At 40.5% G+C, this 23,180-nt stretch overlaps 1 protein-coding gene across 2 annotated transcripts in view; it reads right to left on the reverse strand.

Moving 5' to 3' along the window:
* LOC126175902 (unconventional myosin IC) overlaps positions 1-23,180 on the reverse strand; it is a 405,132-nt gene that overhangs the window by 84,012 nt on the left and 297,940 nt on the right. Inside the window, exon 1 of one of the 2 annotated variants that reach the window (XM_049922974.1) lies at positions 4,699-4,759. The exons of the other annotated variant lie outside the window; for it this stretch is intronic. The gene's annotated coding sequence lies outside the window, so the exon portion shown is untranslated. Of the gene's footprint in view, positions 1-4,698; positions 4,760-23,180 lie in introns of those variants that run through there. 2 annotated transcript variants of the gene reach the window in all.

The following is a 23,180-nucleotide window of genomic DNA, read 5'->3' on the forward strand; positions in this document are numbered from 1 at the left end:
TGTTGTTGTTGTGATCTTCTGTCCAGAGACTGGTTTAATGCAGCTGTCCATGCCACTCTATCCTGTGCAAGTTTCTTCATCTCCCAGTACCTACTGCAACCGACGTCCTTCCGAATCTGTTTAGTGTATTCATGCCTTGGTCTCCCTCTACGAGTTTTACCCTCCGCGCAACCGATCCCTTCTTCTAGTCAAGTTGTGCCACAAATTCATCTTCTCCCCAATTCTATTCAGTGCCTCCTCATTAGTTACGTGATCTACCCATCTCATCTTCAGAATTCTTCTGTAGCATCCCATGTCGAAAGCTTCTATTTTCTTGTCTAAACTACTCATCGTCCATATTTCACTTCCATACACTCCATACAAATACTTTCAGACAACACCTTCTGACACTTAAAACTATACTCGAAGTCAACAAATTTCTCTTCTTCAGAAACGCTTTCCTTGCCATTGCCAGTCTACATTATATATCCTCTACTTCGACCATCATCAATTATTTTGCTCCCCAAAGAGCAAAACTCATCTACTACTTTAAATGTCTCATTTCCTAATCTAATTCCCTCAGCATCACCCGACTTAATTCGACTACATTCCATTATTCTCGTTTTGCTTCTGTTGATATTCATCTTACATCCTCCTTTCAAGACACTGTCTATTCCGTTCACTGCTCTTCCAGGTCCTTTGCTGTCTGACAGAATTAAAATGTCATCAGCAAACCTCAAAGTGTTTATTTCTTCTCCGTGGATTTTAATCCCTACTCCATTCTTTTCTTTTGTTTTCTTTACTGCTTGTTCAATATACAGACTGAACAACATCGGTGATAGCCTACAACCCTGTCGCCGCTGCACAGCCACTCGTTCAGTCGATTATGCTGGCACGAGAGGTCAACAGTGGTATACAATTACGATGTACAGTCTTGCGTAATAAAAATAGAGAATATGCTTGTCATATATCAGACAAGGCACGTTATCATAATTCGATGCAGAACCAACGCTGCTGGAAACGGTTTGCATTAAAACTGTTACGGAATAATTTGGGAAATCAGATTCTGGATTTGGCTCCCACTCCGTGGCTCATTGGTAATTCTGACATAACAGTGATCCAGGTTAGATTCCTGGAACCGATAAGGAATTTATCTTGGTAGGAAGACCGGAGTGGGGTGCACTCAGTCTGGCGAGGACAATCGAGGGTTTAACCTGGACCAGAAGTATCGACTCTGCTCTTGGAAACGTTACATAACGAATGTTCGTCCTATGATTTCATGGAGTTTACTTCTGTTTCTGCGTACATTTTAGTGAAATTGGTTTCCTATGGCGCTATTACTTGATCATCAAAGTCACAAGGAGAATACTGAAGAACAATAAGCAGGAAGGTGCAGGAGAGGAAGTGCGATTATATGACTGCTGCCGCATGGTACAGAGATATTCAAACCCAAAATCAATTCAGACCGAATTTATCTCACTTAACCAGTTATCTGCTACAACTGCCTCTAACTACCCGTAAGAGCTACGAATAAAGTAATACTTGGTAAATCCGAGGTGTGCGTGGAAACAAGTCAGTTTTTATTGATTGAACCAGTTATCTATGCGAAATAGCGCAGCTTGAACAGAAATAAAAGTAATGAGATTGGGATCTGAGCGACACCATCAGCGATCAAGTGTAGAAAACGTTAAAAAAATTATTTTGTTTCCTCAGTTTGTTGTACTTTATCAGACTGATGTATTTTTGTTCTTGAAATATAGATGTTTTTACAAAAAAGGAACGATCAGAAATCAATGCCGGTTAGCTTTTGCTACGTTAGTAAAGACATGTAGCCGAAATTCATGAGATAGGCTTGTGTTTTATACGTCACATGCAGAGGAAGTCGTCACTAAATTTAGCAAATAATGATCGTGCTGAAAATAAATTTCACCACTTGGTTGTAAAAATGTCGCAGTGAAGAAATTTGGCCAGACATTTAGAAGCGCTTCCCACACCACTGGGTCTTATGTCGTGGCATATTAGCGCGCAGTTGTTTCTCAATGTTGCATTATCTTTACAACTTTTCCTGAGGCTGTGACAATTTACTGCAGCAGAAGACAAAAACGGCTTCTAAGCTTCGGTGCACGCTCACTAAAAACGAAATGCAGAACAGTTTTGAGCATTATAAGGAACGAATGAAGGCGTGTGGGCTCAAGGAAGACCTACGTTGAAGACGACTTCCACTAATGCAACACATTTGGCAGTATACGAAGTTATGGCATGTCTCGTTTTTTTTTTTTTTTTGTGCCATAAGTTATTTACAGGTGGAGAGGAAGAAAAGAAGCCTGTAGTCAACAGATCGTCCAACGCCACAGAGTTTATCGACTCTCAATGGGCGCCTGTAGAAATTATTCACGGTGGGGGGGGGGGGGGGGGGGGCACATACTGAAACTGCCTATTTTATTTACACTAATTGTTCAGTTTCGAACCACGTCATGCCATAAGAAGTAAGTTTTACAAGCGACATAAAAAATATTATGTCCCAAAAAAATTATGATTATCTACTTACTTCCAGAATTCACTAATATACAAGAACTGTACTCCAGATTCCGGAAGAAGAGGAAGAGGGTGGGGATACGCTGTAATTTTGTGAGGGTGACAGGCAACCGTAGAAAACGCGGAAAATGCCTGACCGCAGCATGCACAAAATGGCAATTCTTATCGACTTGTCAGATCGAACTTAGTTTATGGCTTTGTGTCCGTTCAACGGTGAAGCACTACATACGAGAAACTGGCTCAGCTAAAGAAGGATGTGAAACAGAACATGCTTTGTCGAAGAATCCATCCTGGAATTAATCAGAAGTGATCCTGGAAAACTCGAACTGGTACACAGACCAGTTCAGGTTGCCTAGCTAACATCTTCCAGGGCAACAAATATTTAATTTTCAATACTTCGTATAATTATTGACCTAATTTAAAAAATATATAATGCTTTCCTAAAGTCCGTATCCAGAGGTAAAATCCTATGGTAAAGGATTTACGTAATAAGACGAGTGTTAATAGTTAGGAACTATCTATAGTCTAGAGGCAGCATATCCCATCACGTGCAAATACTCATATTTTTCCATGAGAATGAGAGCACTTAGGGGGTTGCAACAAAACTTGACACAATATTTCAAACCTTCAGGAAAGTTTTTCTCGCTAACACCCCCGCAAAGTGATAGGAAATATGTTCGTCGCTTACTACATTTTCGCTCTTTACGCAGAAAAACTGCCGCATAAGCTTGACGGTTTAATTTATAACTTCTTTACTATTTGCTAAACATTTTGCAGACAGCGTCCACATATGCCAGCAAATGTATCTGCAAAGTTATATGACTGTACGACACACAGTTCAGGAAATATGACGCCATGAACATTGAGATGCGTGAAAAATTATTTTTTGCTTAAAACGTAGCGCAAATTACCTAGAATGTATCCATACAATGTTTGATAATAAGAGCATTTAGCGGCTTCCAACAACCTTTAAAACAAAATTCCAATCATTTTCTAAAGTTTTTCTCGCTTACATACTTGAAGTCAAATATTTAATTCACTGACTCATTTGAAAAATAACGAGACGTTTGAAATTGTTTTGTACATATTAGTCACATTCTTTAAAGAATCAGGCGTTTATTGGTATTTCCCATTCAAGTAAATATTTTCCTCAATTTAACAGCAGCATAATCGATGTTTATTGTCTTTTCATATTTTTGGGCCACTGTCATGTAATACCGTTTGAATATTTCCGCCATTTCAATGTACAACTGTAATCATGGCAAAACCGGTAATATAAAATAAAGAAGTTGTACAGTCAAATGGCGTAAATATCATTCAAACATAATGGATGTCATAGTGCAAACGAAACACATTCTCACGTCCTCTCCAAAACTTTTTATATGAAGTCCCTAAGCAGGCAGCGCCTTGTGAGATCTGATGCTCCGTGATGATCATACAGAGATGGAAGTGAAGACATTGTTACTTGTCTTACACCGAAATTAAAGTGAATGTTTTCACTTATTATTGCGATGATTTCCACAAACCACAAAAATAAAATTACACACCTTTCGCCGCTGAAATTGTTTTTAATGATTTATGTTTCGTTTACTAGAATAGTGTCCGAGTGTTATGAAGACAACATCGTATGTAAGAGAATAAAGAAAGCAGAATATTTTTGAAGCTGTAACATTTTACGCGATTGTAATGCAAATGCAATAAAAAAAAGTAGCACGACTTCCTTTGGCACGGAAGTTACACGGACAGTCACGTTACCAACTAAGAAGTGTGCTACCAGATCAGGGTGAATAATGCAATATTATTGTAACAAAGCAGATGAAATTATTTCACATGCGTAACTATCAACAATATACTTTCCACACTAACTTTTTTTTCGGTTTTCAACCGTCGAATCAACGAACAGAAAAATATATCTGATCTTAAACTCGATATGCTTCTTCTCTTGATTCCATGAGAAATGGCGACACTATATATGGTTTTCAAACGAATGAGTGCCGAGAACTGCGCTCGCAGAATAACGTTATAGAAATAGGCGAAGAATCGTTCAAATATTGTTGCAGTTACGCTGCGACAATTTTACGAATCGTGAGCGCGGAGAGGCATTGTATAACAGCCAACAGGAATTGGAGTATAAGATAATAGTGAAGAGGCGAATTAAGTACGGGAAGTGCGGCGTCAGCTTACCTGTGGTCGGCGTGGCAACCCGTTCAGCGACAGCCCACCGACTGTTGCCGGGTTGGGCCCGCCTCGCCTCGCTGCTGATAACATGCGCCTCGATAACGGACAGGTGCGCTAATCAATCACCTCGACATTTCCTCCCTACATGGCCACAGATAACTCGCTCCTCTCCCCTCTTCCTGCAATATCAAGTCTATGGCCTCGGAGATGTGATTCTTCTGAAGCAACTGGCGGACAAATAGCAGTATTCCGTATTGTCAGTCATGTGCAGTCCAGGAAAGTTAACGGACGCGTCTCAGTGGAGCGTGTCTCATTGTCGTACCTACTATTGGCAGGAAATAAAGAAGCAAGAACCAGTGAGATCTTCACAGCTATGATCAGCTCCATAGATGAACATTAGCCCTAGCAATACCATGGCATTTTCCATAACGAGCATTATCAAGAGGGCGAGGGGAGTAACATTATGCCCACTCTAGAAAATTAAAAAAATAAAAATTCATTAACTGTTGTTGAATTGTGTTAACAACATACTTTTTAAAGAGGTACTTATTTGTAAAAATGGTCCAGAACCCGAAAATTCCTTTTAGCGCACCATGAAAAAATTTTAAGAATGCAAATTTTGTTCATTGTAATTGACTTTTACTGCCAACAATATTTTTAAACAGATATTGATATGTAAGTAAGGTCTTGAATACGACATTTATTGAACTAAGACTTAAATTTTTGGGTTAAGTTTAATTGAAAAATTTGAAGCATGTATGGAATCTTGTAGATGAATTCATAAAAAACTATAAATTTTAATTTTAAAAATATTAAAATATAATCTGAGTAGATTACAGCGTTTTCAAGAGGTGGGCATAAAGTGCCCCTCCCCTCCCCTGATACTGCAAGGGTTAATAGAAAGCTGGTTTGTATCACATGACCGTTAGTGGGTCCTACATGACTGATATTATTTCCCAGTATTTCCGGATACGCAATAATACCGAACATGTAGGGGCCAGATCGAAAAGTTGCGCAGTAATGTTGAGCACATCGAAAACTTGGGAAATATATTGCGCTGCCTGGAAATACTGTGCTGTATTTGGACAGTATTGACAATATCCTTGCCAGTATATCGTGTGCAGCAGTTATGGACATCTCTGTGTTCGCTGTCTGTATGTCGGAAATCGTGTGACTACAGGGAAATGTGCGCTACAGCTACAAAGGGAGATATTAAAAAATGAATATGATGCAAGCCATGAACAAATTACTTACCAGAATACAAACCTATGGTGTACCTATTATTGCAGGACACGTTTCCATAAATATGTCACAAATACTTCGAAGTGAAACTGTAGTTGTAAATTCCTAGTCTTCGAAAGAATTGCCAGTAACAAGCCTTCGTGGCGGAATACATGAGCGCTGACGTCATAAAAATACGTCTCTCATTGTTGAGTTTTGCTTTTTGATCATGGGGGCAACCGCCTCCAGTTATGTGTCAAATGTTGGACGATCAGCGCCTAGCAGATTATGATATATATTTTTCGTTCAGCCCCATTTCTCTGAATAAGTTCTCGTAAGTTTTTGACACTTCTTAAACCAATTTTTAATTCACATTCCTTTTTTTTCTACTTTTCACAGAGCAGAACAACTATCACCACAGCATCGTCGAGATTGTCCAACATTCCGAACCAGAGTAAATACTGAACAATATTACTGCCTTTTTTTTGTAGTAGCGTAGGTAGAGCATTAATATTATGTGAAAGTAGTGTTCAGCGATATTGGTAGTCTAGGGCTGCTTTTCTGCAGAGCTGACTTCAGGTATTTTCGTGCTCGCATTTAATTGTTACAGTAGAATTGCATCTTTATTTGTTGCTGACAACAAAGGGCCATGTTTATCCGCAGCCAACAGACAAGTTTTCTCTAGCTTCCTTTTGTCCCGTGATTGCTCACAGCGGTTTGTTTTGTTGGCCGTCCGAAAAACATTGTATTGTTATGTTTAATTGCTCACCTTATGTTGCCTCCCAGTTCCTTTCATTATTTATGCAAAGCATCAGTGAGAAAGAGGAAAATTCTAGACAAACCATTTAACGTATCACGTGCCCATTTTTTACTTACACAGCATGATTTACAGTATGAGGTATATTTATCTTGTTTCGAAAGCCACCCCGGAAGGTTTGTTTCTTGTAGCCATTTGTCACTGAAATGCAGATCCGGATCCAGATCGGACGGACGAGGGGGGGGGGGGGGGGAGAGCAAATCGGGGTATCTGCCCCGGGCGGCAATTTCAGGGAGCACCCTAATACATATTCTTGAAGAAAAAAAATAACTTAATTTCAAGAAGCGCCTAGCATCCAACGCACGTTGGTCTACTGATTATTCATACGATTTTGAAACGCATCCCCGATGGTTTTCGAACATTTCTGAACACATTCTAAGTTGATTTCTGAATGAAATCATAAGGTGATTTTTGAATGCGTGCATAGAGCACGTGATGTCTCTGCCAGTTGAATCTCCGCTGCATCAAGAAATAAAAAACTTTCTCGCAGACAAAAGAGGACGGGGCTAAACGAGCTGAGCCGAATAAACCCGAGAATGGGTGAATGCCAATCGCTGTGGTTTATGTGGTTGACTGGGTGTACCAATGAAGCATTTATATAATGGAACAAATCAGATAATCAATGTTGGTATAATTATTAGCGATATCTATAAATTCAGACTAACAGAGTGGGAATAAACGATTAACACCAATAACACGAAAGAAAGATTGCATATCATCTTCTTGACGTATCCAAGAAAATGAAATTTTGGCAGGAAATTTTTGCCAGTTCGCTACACTACTAAGGGCCAGTTCTACAGTCCTCGTTTAGCAGCCGCTGAAGTTCTGTTCTCGTACGAACACGTAGTAACGCCTAACCGGAGAATAAACGCGGGATGACTGAACGTGTCATTCTGGCAGGGTTAGCGAAGTTAACCGGAGAAAAAAGTTTTGACAGGGACAGGAATAGTTACAGGATTAGTGACGACAAGATTGTTTGTTACAACGAGGAAGGAAAAGGAACGGGGACATCACACAAATATCTGGAAGAATATGACGATTCCAAACTTGTATAAAAATTTCGTACTTCTACTACTCTTCGACCTCGTGCTTGAGAAACTGGAGCGTATGAACGAAATGTGAAACTATTTCCTAACATAAAACTTTTTGCTTGAAGTAGGCGTAATAGGCATTTGATATTAGCACTTAGTCAATTGTATTCTGTCGTGTCATTTACGTAAATGGGGTAGATAAAAATGACCATTTGTGCCAAAACAGTCTCGATTATTTGGCACGTGTTACAATCGCTGCAGTATTAGAAAGATCTATTTCGTTTTATCTAGCAGATAGTGAAAAAATAGACGTAATAAAGTAGAAACCACACCAGTCTTGGGCTCTATGTCTATACTCATCAACATCGATTACAGTATTAGACAACATTTTGAGTTTTCATTTAGCAAAACGTTTGACAGACTTTGATGAGGTGATAAATTCTTTCGCAGAAAAGAAAGCACGGGCATGTAAAGCTGTAACAAGAATAGAGAGAAAAAATGCTGGGACCTAAGGACTGAAGAAATGTGTACTGTCTTGCTTGTCTGTCACCATTACTGGTTTTATGTTCCCTGTATTTAATTTTGTCACGCAAAAGAGAAAGTTATTAGCTAATAGGCAATTAGGCAATAAAGAGTGCAAATTTTCTGAAGAGTTCTTATTCTCCCGGTCACAAATAATCGCACCCAGTATTAACTGAGAGTTTTTTTTTGTGGGGGGTTGGATGTCAAACGTGCCGACTGGAAGCAGGAGATGCACCACAGGCCATTTTAATTTCCACTGTCCTGAATATAGGTTTGATGGCTTCCATTACAAAATACACACGTTCGAATTCCACAGAGCGAAATATAATGGCGTGCGATATAAGAATGCTGTGTTCGTAGCCTCGTCTGAGTGTTATTCACGCCGCTTAACAATAACGAGCAAATCAGTGATTCGCCAGCAGTACTTAGCTGGCACAAACATGCAGTATGCTTTTACTTTGAAAACATATTGGAAGACAAGACTCGTCAGTTACAACAGAACGGGCATTTCGGAGAGAATTCAATGTGCGTAATGTTCCACTCAAGGCAACAATTAAAAGCCGGAGACAACTGTCGTACTAAACAGTGACATGTAACGTCTCTTAGCAAAAGACATTATGTAATAAAGAGAAAGCATTGTGTGTCATGTTTTGTTCTTGTATAGAATTATGTACTGTCTTTTTTTTTTATTTAGATAATATCTGTGTCGGCGAGTACTGAAACCGCCACAGACGATACTTATTAAATATCAAACAAAGATGAGAATATGTGACTACTATAAACAGTACAGAACGAACATTAATTTCTCTATCGTCTTCTTGGAGTTACGTGAGTAGGAAGAGCCTGTGACGTCATATTGTACGCTAGCGTAGCATTCTTTTGTCAACATTGTGAGAGGGACGCCATTAGACATAGCCTTGGAAAGGTGTGTAATTAATTGATTTGTTTAAATGTTTGGAATAGAGTTACTTAGTGAAACCTTGCATTATGATTTGTAATAAGCTTGCCTGGTATTTTATCCTATCCCTTTAAGACATTTTCAGTTATTTAAATATTATTCGTGGTGCAGAGCTGCGCTACGACCGAACGAGCCGCTGCCGCGGCGCATTCAAACTGCATTAAATGAAATCTATCATACCGCAAAGAAGTGGGGAGGTAATAGTGAAGTAAAATTATTTCTTTCAGCTTTCGGAATTGCAGAGCAGAGCAGCAGATTTTATGATGTGTTTTACAGGTTGACGCGGGCTGCTGATAATATATTATCAACAGTGCAAAAAGATAATTACCTCCATAACAGAAATCTTGCTGTGCATAGTTCTGGTCTGGCAAACCTTATAGTAAAAACATCTTTTTCTATGACAATAGTCTCATGTACTCGTATTAGTCGTGGTAATTATTGGTGTTTTACTGTTAACAAAAATCCACGGCAAAATTTTGATGTTGAACAATCACTGCGTGCTGTAACATCAGTATTGATAACGAATAATTTTCATTAACCTTTTCAATAACTATAAAGTAAGGAAGATACGAACTTTACGGTGAGTTACAGTAACGAAAAAAAATGTTCCTTTAAGCCAGATCCAGAACAATAAGAACATAATCTATTTTGTTTTGTTGAAAATTAATGATCCAAAGAAAGGCACGGCACAGCATCACTAAAAGGTATTTCGGGCTCTTTTCGTAGCAACATATTTTATCTCTTATATTAGTTGTTACGCGAGTAATAATAGAACAAAGCAAATAGTAAAGAGCCAGCGAAAGACAGGACTAAACATAGACCATCATTGAAAGCAGTGTTTACTGATAACGTTCGAAGACGCTCGGAGAACAAACTAAGAAAATCGTTGGCTCGAACGAGTCAGGAGACAGCCATTTCGTGTGGCGCTTGTCAGAGAGCTGCGAAGAAATCGGCATTGTGACTATACAGAGTACACATGATGTAAGCATTGCAAGAAATAGATCTTGAGGAAAGAATGCGTTACTGTCGATGGTTTTCCTTATTTATTATTCAACCTCCAGAAATTCTCTCCATAATTTGTTTTAATTATGGTTCCATCTGTCAGGTTACATCAACACACAAAACAGCAGATACTGGGCTGGTGTAAACTACCAGGTCATTCACGAAACACCATTGTGTAATGAAAACGTTGGAGCGTGGTGCGCGGTGTCAGCTTTTAGGATTGCTGGCCCGATACTCTATGATACGACCGTAGACACTACAATTTATACGGGCATTTTCAATATATTTATCGAGCAGCTGGATGACGTCGAACTTACAGGCGGCTACTTCCAACAAGAGGGAGCAACGTGTCTCACCCCCACCCCCATTTTCTTGTGGAGGTATCTTAGAAGCCGAGTGTACGAGAGTAGACCACGGACAACTGCAGAACTCCGTAAAACCATTACAGACGAAATAAGCTACGTTTGCGAGGATACACGTCACAGAACATTGCTGAGTATGGTGGAATGAGCAGAGTTGTGCACCGATGCCAGTGAAGGGCGCTCCCAGCATTTGGTATAAGGGCTGTGTGCGCGCGCGCGCTTGTGTGTGTGTGTGTGTGTGTGTGTGTGTGTGTGTGTGTGTGTGTGCGCCCGCGCGCGCGCAATATCCCAAAATTACAAACGTGTCCCATTATTGGTTCAAATGTTGTCGTTCAGATATATATCGATCGCACTGTCGTAGTTACAGCGGATGTAATGAGCACAAGCAGCAGCAAGGAAACTCGACGCATTCATCTGCTGAACATCGCGCCGATTCTGCGAAATGCGACGATACTTGCAAGCTGTGCCTACTAGATGCTGCGCCACCGCAAGTGTTTTCGCACCAACTCTCACCTCAGCCAGGTACAGAAGCACCGGGAAGCGTCTTTTGCGTACTGCATCTCCAGAACAATGCCTCCTTCGTCAATACAGATTCAAACTTAATTGTCAGCTAAACTGCTATTACGGTCTCCAGTCAGGGAAGAGAATTCCTGATTATATTACAGGCAAACTATGTTGTAGAGAGAAAGCTGACAACAACCGATAATGTATATTCCAAAGTTTTATTAGTCCTCATAAAAGTTAGGACACATAAAATTTCCTGATCTGTGTGTGGCAATGTCTTTCATCGGCTACAAGCAACTTCGTATAACTCTTCTTATGCCTAACGTCCTGATATCAGCAGACGCACATCCGTACGTCCAGATCAGACATAGCTAAATTGCTTCACAACCGCATCGTGCATCACTGTTTCCCTGACTTTAATTGCTAATGTGCGTTATACAGTGTGTTAAGAACATGACCGCAGATATTTGTACTTTTGACTGAGGACAACTACGGAACAACGTACACTATGCATCACTATGTACTACTTTTTCAGGCTAATAATTGCACCCATACCTGCCAACTTTCAAAAGCAGAAATGCAGAAGATCCTAAATCGCAAAAACTTAATGCGTGCGTGCGTCGCAAGTTGTTCAAACATAGCGAGAAAAGACTACACCGAAAAAGACTATAAATAATGTTAACACACATAATATAGGCTACATTCTAAGATCACTATTTTCGAGCTCTGAAGTTAGGTACTTACACAAGTTACTTGCTGACGAGTGTTCATTTGTCGTCACTTAACATTGGGAACAGCTCACACGATACACAAAAATGAGCTTTTAACTTCGGTTATCTGACGGGAACCGGTGTTACCATTGCGCTAAGGCCGTTGGTCTGAGCTAATGACAAAAGTGCAGCGATATACTGCGAAAAGGCATTGTCGGTAATATTATCGGTCGACTTTCAGTCGAATTTCAAACACTCCAATCTCAGAACAGCAGCTTTGATCGAAAGTCAAAACTCAAATGCGATATGAATGCAGAGGGCGGGAACAAGCCCGGGAGTTGAAAATCCGGAAGAAAACGATGTTCATTCGGAAAACCGAAAAACTACCCCAAGATCTGGAAATCATCTGGGAATACCGGAAAATTTGGCAGGTATATGTATCTATTGCGATTAGTATGTTTTTAGGTTGGTTAGTGCCTCCAAGCATGCGTGGCACAAGCAAGCTACGAATATTTATTTTCGCCTTTTCAGCAGGTCAGGTACTGAAGTGTGGCTGCTTGGGCGCAAAATGGATTGTCTATACTGACAGATGTAGTTATAACAGCGCGGAAAATGTCAGGTTGTAAATTACGTGGAAACCTGTTAGACGCAGAGAAAAAACAACTCACGCACTGAAGTGGGCACATTTTAAGATACCAATCATTATAAATCTGTATCTGTACGCCTAACGCCCTGTATAATACATCTAATGCTTTATTTCTAAAACTCATGATAAAATTTCTCTCTTAATCTGACACACCTATTTTATTTTAAATCCTCTCATTAATGGAGCACTGTAACAACTAATTCCTTTTGAATCCTGGTGATTAAGACAACGTTGTTTTTATTATCTATAGCAAATCAGAGTATCACGTCATGGTATCAGCGCAAGAAACGTGTGAACTAAGAGCAGCCGTCTACAGGGCATTCCTATGCGCAGCTTCCTTGATTTTATGCTACCTAAAATTATAGAGGGTTTATACAAGGGCGATGTACTTGAGGACAATATTATGGAAATGGAAGAGGATGTAGATGAAGACGAAATGGGAGATAAGATACTGCGTGAAGAGTTTGACAGAGCACTGAAAGACCTGAGTCGAAACAAGGCCCCGGGAGTAGACAACATTCCATTTGAACTACTGATGGCCTCGGGAGAGCCAGTCATGACAAAACTCTACCATCTGGTGAGCACGATGTATGAGACAGGCGAAATACCCTCAGACTTCAAGAAGAATATAATAATTCCAATCCCAAAGAAAGCAGGTGTTGACAGATGTGAAAATTACCGAACTATCAGTTTAATAAGTCACAGCTGCAAAATACTAACGCGAATTCTTTACAGACGAATGGAAAAACTGGTAGAAGCCGACCTCGGGGAAGATCAGTTTGGATTCCGTAGAAATGTTGGAACACGTGAGGCAATACTGACCTTACGACTTATCTTAGAAGAAAGATTAAGAAAAGGCAAACCTACGTTTCTAGCATTTGTAGACTTAGAGAAAGCTTTTGACAATGTTAACTGGAATACTCTCTTTCAAGTTCTGAAGGTGGCAGGGGTAAAATACAGGGAGCGAAAGGCTATTTACAATTTGTACAGAAACCAGATGGCAGTTATAAGAGTCGAGGGGCATGAAAGGGAAGCAGTGGTTGGGAAAGGAGTAAGACAGGGTTGTAGCCTCTCCCCGATGTTATTCAATCTGTATATTGAGCAAGCAGTAAAGGAAACAAAAGAAAATTTGGACTAGGTATTAAAATTCATGGAGAAGAAGTAAAAACTTTGAGGCTCGCCGATGACATTGTAATTCTGTCAGAGACAGCAAAGGACTTGGAAGAGCAGTTGAACGGAATGGACAGTGTCTTGAAAGGAGGATATAAGATGAACATCAACAAAAGCAAAACGAGGATAATGGAATGTAGTCAAATTAAGTCGGGTGACGCTGAGGGAATTAGATTAGGAAATGAGACACTTAAAGTAGTAAAGGAGTTTTGCTATTTAGGGAGTAAAATAACCGATGATGGTCGAAGTAGAGAGGATATAAAATGTAGACTGGCAATGGCAAGGAAAGCGTTTCTCAAGAAGAGGAATTTGTTAACATCGAGTATAGATTTAAGTGTCAGGAAGTCGTTTCTGAAAGTATTTGTATGGAGTGTAGCCATGTATGGAAGTGAAACATGGACGATAACTAGTTTGGACAAGAAGAGAATAGAAGCTTTCGAAATGTGGTGCTACAGAAGAATGCTGAAGATAAGGTGGGTAGATCACGTAACTAATGAGGAGGTATTGAATAGGATTGGGGAGAAGAGAAGTTTGTGGCACAACTTGACTAGAAGAAGGGATCGGTTGGTAGGACATGTTCTGAGGCATCAAGGGATCACAAATTTAGCATTGGAGGGCAGTGTGGAGGGTAAAAATCGTAGAGGGAGACCAAGAGATGAATACACTAAGCAGATTCAGAAGGATGTAGGTTGCAGTAGATACTGGGAGATGAAGAAGCTTGCACAGGATAGAGTAGCATGGAGAGCTGCATCAAACCAGTCTCAGGACTGAAGACCACAACAACAACAACAAAATTATCTTCCAACAAAAGACGGTTACTATAGTTTATCTCTTGGCGCATACATTGAGTGTCAGACGGGGGATGCATCCCCTATTTATCCACATCCCCGTACGCCTCAATAGATTTCTATTGGTTAGGTAAATTGTTTAGAGAATTAACTTCGGTTTTTTTTATTGTGTTCAACTGACTTATCGCTAACTATTCTCATAGGCCATCACGCTATTGTCATAGTCCATCGCTACACGTTCTTGTCGGTCCCTGTTTTCTTTCCTCTCGGCGGTATTCCTGCAACGTTCTTTGGGTTCTATCTTTTTAGTGTCTCCCTGTCAGATACTATTCTGACTCGTAATTATGTAGTTTCCTGACTTATTTTGTTCAATACATCACACAATATCCTATCCCTTGTTACGTCATGTAAGACTTTGGCTCTCAACATGCACCTTTCTCCGTCTGTTTGTTACATATGTGTCCACTGTACAAAATGGTTCAAATGGCTCTGAGCACTATGGGACTGAACTGCTGAGGTCATCAGTCCCCTAGAACTTAGAACTACTTAAACCTAATTAACCTAAGGACATCACAGACATCCATGCCCGAGGCAGGATTCGAACCTGCGACCGTACCGGTCGCGTGGTTCCAGACTGTAGCGCCTACAACCGCTCGCCCACCCCGACCGGCTGTCCATTGCACAATCCATGATGATATGTTCTGGCGATCCGGGCTGTCACACACAGCCACACACATCACTCTTTCGTGTTTTAATCCATTAACAGGTATGTTGGGTATGGTGCGTAATTGCATGTAAGTTGTACAATCCCCGAGATGGATAGATATCGCCCATCAGTGTACAGAGAAAAGTATCACAAGGAAGTCTGCCCAGTTGGGAGAGATTCAATGGTCTGCCTAGTTGTGAGAGATTCGATGGTCTGCCTAGTTGGAAGAGATTCAATGCCATGGATAGAAACCTACGAGAAAAAGGATCATTCAATCCACCGAGAGATAACCAAGTTTCTCGAGAAAGAACTGTTCGCCCACTACAATTTTACGGGATAGTATGGGCGAAGGTTCATCAATAAGCACCCAAAAACTCGCCTGTAAAATGCACACATCGAAGAATACATCATGGCAAGCACTGATAGAGCATCAATCATAAACAACGTGCACAAACAGCGGGACTGAATGACTAACTTCTGTTCTACCAAAGGATTTTGTAACCCATGTATTGAGAGTCTGAACCGTTGATATGAACTTAGGCTATTGCTACACATCGAGGTGACAAAAGTCATGGGAAACCACCTCATATCGTGCCGTTGGAAATCCCCTTCAGAAATACAGTCATGCTGCCTCTATCGCCATACACAATTGCGAAACTGTTGCCGGTGCAGGATTTTGTGAACGAACTGGCATCCCGATTACGTCCCATAAATTTTCAATGGGATTCATGTCGGGCGATCTGAGCGACATAACCATTCACTCGATGTCCAGAATGTTCTTTCAAACGAAGCGCGAATTGTGACGTGACGCGCTATCATCCATAAAAATTCCATCGTTGTTGGGAAACATGAAGTTCAAAAATGGCTGCAAATGGTCTCCAAGTAGACAGACATAACCATTTCCAGTCAATGATCGGTTTAGCTGAACCCCCAGTCCATTCCATGTAAACACAGCTCAGCTCTTACCATCTGAAAACGGCAGTCACCTCATCAGCCTATGGTTTTCCAGTCGTATAGGGTGCAACCGATATGGTCACGAGCCCAGAAGGCGCTACAGGCGACGTAGCACTTTAGCGAACGCACTCGCGTCGGTCTTTTGTTGCCATAGCCCATTAACGCTAAACTTCGCTGCACTGTCTTAACGGATACATTCGTCATAGTTCCTACATTGATGTCTGCGGTTGTTTCACGCCGTGTTGCATGTCTGCTAACACTGACAACTCTAAGGAAACGCCGCAATTCTTAGTCGTCATGTGAAGGCGTTGTCCGTGGTGAGAGGTGACGCCTGAAATGTAGTATTCTCGGCACACTCTTGACATTGTGGATCTCGGGATATTCAATTCCCTAACGATTTCCGAAAGGTAATGTACCATGCGTCTTGCTCCAACTACCATTCCGCGTTGGAAGCTGTTGATTCCCGCCGTGCGGCCATAATCACGTCGGAAGGATTTCCACATGAATCACCTGAGTACGAATTACAACTCTCAATACATTGGCCTTTTTTTATACCCTGCGTACGCGATATTACCGCCATCAGTATATGTCCATTTCGCAACCCCATGGCTGTCACCTTACTGTAATGTTTGCGTCAGCAAAAATTAAATATTCATATATGGTTATTAGTTCTTCATGTCAAGGTACTTCCTTTTGGTTCCTCTACCATATGCATAATTTCGATGTGAAAGGTTTGAGACACCTTGTATGTGTGTCTGTCTGCCTTAGTGCTTCTATGCAGCCAAGTGTCCCCACGCTAAAAAAAAAAAAAAACAGGTACAGTATCTAAAGTCAAATTTATGGGAGAAGTATCTCAGCGTTTTGAAATAAAAACTGGTGTTAGACAAGGTGACGGTTTATCACCTTTGCTGTTTAACTGTGTTCTAGAAAAAATTGTAAGGATCTGGAATTCGGAGCTAAAAAAACACACAATTGAACCAATAACTCTGGGAAGGAAAACAAATGGAATTAAGGTACACTGCTTGGCTTTAGCGGATAATTTTGCAATACTTTCAGAAAACCTGACAGAAGCAGTTACTCAAATAAACATTCTGGAAAAATTAGCAAACAGAACTGACATCAAAATTTCAGCTGAAAAAACAAAATTCATGACAAATATAAAAAATGCACCAAAATACATAGAAATACAAATAGGTAAAATAGAGCGAGTAAATAAATTTAAATATCTTGGAGAAACTGTACAACAGAATGGACTAGAAAAATCTGCAACAGATGTAAGAATTAACAAAATGGAAAGAGCATATGGTTTGACCAAAAATATCTACAACAAGAAATATATATCTAGAAAAACAAAACTAAAACACTACACCACAGTGGTGCGACCAGAATGTTTATATGGATCTGAATGCCTAACGATGAACTATAAGATGGACAAACTAGAGGTACTGGAAAGAAGGATTATTAGAAAAATAATGGGTGCGATGAAAACTGCAGATGGTTGGAAAATAATAAGTAATGAGGAAATCTACAAAAATATAGAGAAAATATCTGAAGTAATGGCCAAACGAAGATTAACCATTTTGGACATCTCTACCGAATGGATGGAAATAGACTAACAAAACAAATACTCATATTTTTCTGGAAGAAGAAATCGACAATAGCATGGATTACAGAAGTAAGAAAAGATCTTGAAAGAAACAACATCAAAAAATCAGAAATAGCAGAAAGAAACCGTTTTAAGAACAAAATACCAAATTTGGAAGGCTTTCAAAGCAGAAGAAATAAAAAAATCGGGAACAACATGGTCAGAAGAAAGGAAGAGACTTCATGGGGAGAAAATGAGTGAATAGTGGAAAAATAGGAAACAACAACAAAGGAAGAAGAGGAAATGAATTTGTTATCGTGATTCTAGTTGGTCAATACGATTGTAAAAAAAATCTAAGTATTATAACAATTATATCACAATAATTTTTCGTATGTTCGGTCATTTAAAGCTTTTGTAGGGATGTTTTGTGCCTTATGCACTGTCTGCAGGACCTCTGGAGCTTAGTCATTGAGTCAGATTCTGGAGAAACTCATGGCCGGCCTTCATGGTTCTTTGGAGAAGAAAGAAAGTATGGGGTATGGCAAAAAGGTCCGCACACCAGCGTGTCGGCACGTTCCGGGGCCAGCTCAGAGCGCTCATTAGAGCGATGTAACACAGCCGCCGTCGACATTCTTCTTTGTTGGGACAAGGGTTTTACAGTTGGCAGGGTCGCTGATCAATCAAGTAGTCTCCTTACTCAGTCGCGTTGCTCGTTACCACTCGAAAAAGCTCAGCGGAAGTACGTATAACTCATTGCTTTCACAGCTGACCCAAAACCTGTATGATTCGCGTACACCAATAACACACTTTTTAACCGAACAAGATGATCTCTAATTTCATCGTAGACGTCAAGTGTTTGTGATGAATGCGCCTATTAAACAGCCTCGTCGCTACAATCATAAATAATCCAAGTTCTGTTCAAGAGAAATATAATTCCAGACGATTTCCGGACTCAGTGCATTTAGTGCGCAAGCATTCAGCAGCGACTGAGAAGATTGCGCCGAGAGAAATGTCACAGAGTAGATGAACCACATATTAACTCGCGCAGAATCTTAGCACATATTTTAAGTTCAAATGGAAAGATTTACTTCAAAGATAATCGCCATTCCGAAAAAAAGTGACTACATAAAAGAGAGGTGGCGCCCCCCAGATATAGTGATAAAAACCCATGCGACGCGTTCATTACGTAGATCGTACTTTTTGACATTTTAAAAGCTTTATATTCGGCTGTAACAAGTCTACTAAAAAAACATTAATGTTTAGCCAATACTTGTAACTGTGCTTATGATTTATTACACACTGAAAGCAGGCCAATAGACACACAACTTTGTAAACTCGCAACACAAGTAAAAGAAACGCCGTTGTTCATGTGGTACACCACAGTACCCATTTTCACTTCTGACACAGCTATTAAGACAATTCTGGTGTCTCTAATGTTATGGCAACAAACGTGATTAACTCTGCTTCAGTGGCGGATACAGAAAAACCTCAAGGAGGGGGCGCTAAAGATATCTTGAGCTACCTTTACTTTTACCGCAATAAAAAATAATCAAGTCACATGCAACGTTTAAGAAAGTTTTATTTAAACTGACTATACACGTATACAAGACAATGCCATCTTCCGACATAAAAAAGTTACAATCGTGGTTCTCTTCCTTAAATGATGAATTCTATGCGCCTATTCGAGGTCACTAGAATGGCCGCGACTTTTCTCATAGGTATACGAGTATGTTAGCCATCCATGTGCCAGACAGAAAGGTATAAAATACGATGACGCGGACGCGCGTGCTACATACGAAAGTAAAACTACTCGATAACTCGATTCAGCCAAGTCGACTGACGAAAGAAACGAACGAATAGCGTGCGGGCTGACCAGGCCCCCACAACCGCACGAGTGGCTGACTGTGAAGAGCGGACAAATTGAATAGCTGGGCGGCGGCCATTAGAGTGGTAAACTGACGCTCGGAGTTCGAATGTTTATACATCGCTTTTGGTTATAAAATGCCTTCCCTTGAGTTAGGTCGCAAACATAATGCCTCATTTAAATACGTTACTACAATATACTTTTTAATTTATGAACAAACAGCAACTAGTCACTGTTCATGAATTTATCTTACGTACTACATGGAATCTGCCGTAGCTAAAAGTTATGTACTGGGCCCCTAGCATTTTTCGTAGTTCATTTACGATAGATGTACGCAAAATGCATCAAAATACTCGAAGATTTGCCCACTATATTAATAGATATTTTCTGACTCTACCTTGCTTTAGATTTTATGACGAGAAGTGCGTTATATATGGCATGGTGCTTTGGCAACTCACGACCAAATTATGGAGTTTCAACCTACCCTAGACCATGAAAACACTACCGATAAGCCAACTTTCTTCAAAATGATCAGAACATGTAAAATGGTATTCTGTCGGTCGGAAATCTTGCTTCCTGACAGCGTGTAACCATTTTTGTAACAGCTGTGGTTTTGAGAAAGGAAACCTGCAAATAGATGCACAGACACGATGCTAATACCGTGTTACAAAAACATTTATTAAGCAAGCGCACTGACATACAAAACAACTTAAAATATTCACATACCTGTGAAATGTAATATTTGTTCCTTTCTCGAATTTATTTGTACAATTAATCGCTGCACAACTCTTCACCATTGTACTTCTTTTGATCGGAATGTACAGAGAGTTGAATTACGAGTAACAAATACTGTATGTACGCCCCAACAAATATACAACGTTGAGTCAGGGTCTTCATAAACAACAATACTACACAACACATCAGACTACAACCACTATAATGGCGTCCAGCCGAAGGTTCAAATTATCCCGCGACTGCAGCGCCATCAGTGAGTCTAGTTATTTTTTACAAGGTCTGACTGCCGGGAGCAGCGCGGTTGTCAATGCGGGCGGCCCAAAAGGGGGAGGGGGCATTCCGCCCCCCCATATGTATCCTCCACTGCTCTGCTTGAACAAAGGAAACAAACCAGCAAAAACATTCAGTTGCGAGTGAAAAAAATCGAAGGGGTCGCTTTATTAGTATGCTATACAAATATTTCAGGTAATCTATGAAAGACATTTCTTACCAAATACTTGTACCTTCTATTTGGAATACTGGTTGCTTATATGACACCCATATCAGATAACCATCTATCGTACCCGCAGAAAGAGGAACCTGATATCAACCGTACGTATAACGGGGCGATCAGAGAAATGACGGGCGAATAAAAATAGACGAATGCAACATTCAAAGTACTAGTTTTTACTGGAGCTTCCCAGGAATGTCCTAAAGCTCTTGCATACGAATGATCGTGAACATTCCATCAGATTCGTCACAGCTTCACGAAGGCATAAAATACAATGGAAGTACCGTCTGCTACCCACGTAAGTGTTCTTCAGAGCACTGCATTCAAATTTTCTAACCAGTCGGATTTTACTTTTGAGACACGCAGTCATTCATATTGTCACTGGAATCCAATTGTACAGTACCCAGATCTCGCAAACCAACAATCTATGCCAGTTAACTATCAAGTTAAGACCTGTGAACAATACAAACCAGAAGGGATGGTGGAACCTACATGTAATAAAGTGAATGAGTTAATCTAGCATTGTGTTTCGTAAATCACGGCACGGTGTGTGAGGGAGGACACATAGTGCGCCATTAATCCCCTTTTCCTTCTAGTCTTCCATTCAAGGACCGTACGTGGGAAAAAATGGCTGTTGGAATCCCGGTCAGTACTGCGGAATGACAAGATGTTGGAGCTTTCATACTACTGTCCTTCCCGCCAAGAACATTTAGTAGTAATAATATTTGTTACTGATTATATTTGTTTTATAACGTAATAGGAAGCATACTCTTAGTACACGTCTGTTTCGAATCGAGCGTGCGAGCGACGCTTATCTCGACAGCAGAATCGTCGCTGCAACAGCCTACGCTAGTGACTGAATCGGCCACCGCAACAGCTTACACAACAGCCATCGCTCACAAAAACGTCCCGCTGTCCAGTGTTGGAGACGGCTGACTTCATTTCAGATAACTGACTATGAATATCATATAGTATGTCACGGTGGGATCCTTCGCTTCTTGGTTGGTCAAGAATAAACGCACTGATATTACGTTTTATATGGGGTGTCCCAGAAGTGTTGCGATATAAGCTTCGAGGGGTTGTAGAGGGTGTCTTGAGGAACAAATCGAGGATAGGAATCCGTGAGTGGAAACATCTTCCAGCGACACTACAAAGTGTCGAAGTTACAGGTGTGCCAGCGACCGCTACTAGGAGGCGCATTCGGCAGTAAACGTGATTTTGTACGTTGACGGACCGTAGACGGAACGTCTCGCAATGTTGTTTGCTATTCGCTGATCACCAATGATTGCCATGACCGCCAGTGGAGAAAACTGAACTAGCTGCTCTCTTGCCTTGCCCCTGCAAGCGGACGAGTTACGTCACCCTACCTACAAACATTGCGTGGTAATACAGAAGAAGCAAAGTCAGTTTCGTGTTATAGTTTTTCATAACTTCAAGTTTATACGTGAATTGTACATTTTGAAACATTTTTCAGCAGGTCTTAAGGATAAGAAGTGAATACCGAATAAAAAATAGGACGTAATTTAAAGAAAGAATTACTGCTGTGCATATCTTCGTAACGAAGATCATTACATGAAAGGCGGTCGTGTTAGTTATCGCCCCCTGATAGCTAAACAATAATAATTTGACACATCTTTTGTTTTTCTTCGGGACAGAAGTTTATTAGAGGTGGTCAAAATAAATGGGACACACAGGGAGTAAGGAAGATTGGAATTTAAGGTCCCGTCGACAATGAGGTCATTACAGATGGAGCAACGTCGTCCTCCCACATGCGAGTTCAGTGTGCTAATCACTGCGTCACCTCGCTCGCTAGTAGGACACCCAGATATATCTGTATTCTTTAGGTGAATCAGAGGATCAACGAAAATTTAATGAAAACAAAAACGCATACGTGTAAGCCGCTAAAATGTTCATTACAAATTACCGAAAAGAAAAAACACAAGATATAGCATTGATTCTATACGACACAAAGGTCAAACTAAAAAGAATCTGTTTTACAACGAATCTGCAAAGAAAGAAAATATACTACGCTTTACTGTCCCAAATCAAGAAAATTAGTGCGGCTTACGTACTGCTTGAAATTATTGTTCCGAGCACGGTCGAAGCACGGAAACCAAATCCTCAGAAACCAGTCGCATCGTTGCAGTACGAACCCAAATTTCTCTGATTTTAGCGTCGTGGTCTTTTGGTGTGATATATGTTGGTGAAAGTAGTACTGTATGTTTCTTGGACGCTTTTTCGAACGTGAACTCTCGGAATTTTGTTGAGTCTCTCCACGAGGCACAAGGTCTTTCTCGTAACATAAGCCCCTACCCTTTAACCACGCAATTTGAGCATATCTGAGTCGCTCTCATGCAGTTCAGATGCAGGCGACACCTCTCACCGCAGTGAAACAGTTTGCCGATCTGCCGACTGCGGTCTTA

The sequence above is a fragment of the Schistocerca cancellata genome, chromosome 1 (assembly GCF_023864275.1).
Source record: "Schistocerca cancellata isolate TAMUIC-IGC-003103 chromosome 1, iqSchCanc2.1, whole genome shotgun sequence".
NCBI classification, from domain to species: Eukaryota; Metazoa; Arthropoda; class Insecta; order Orthoptera; family Acrididae; genus Schistocerca; species Schistocerca cancellata.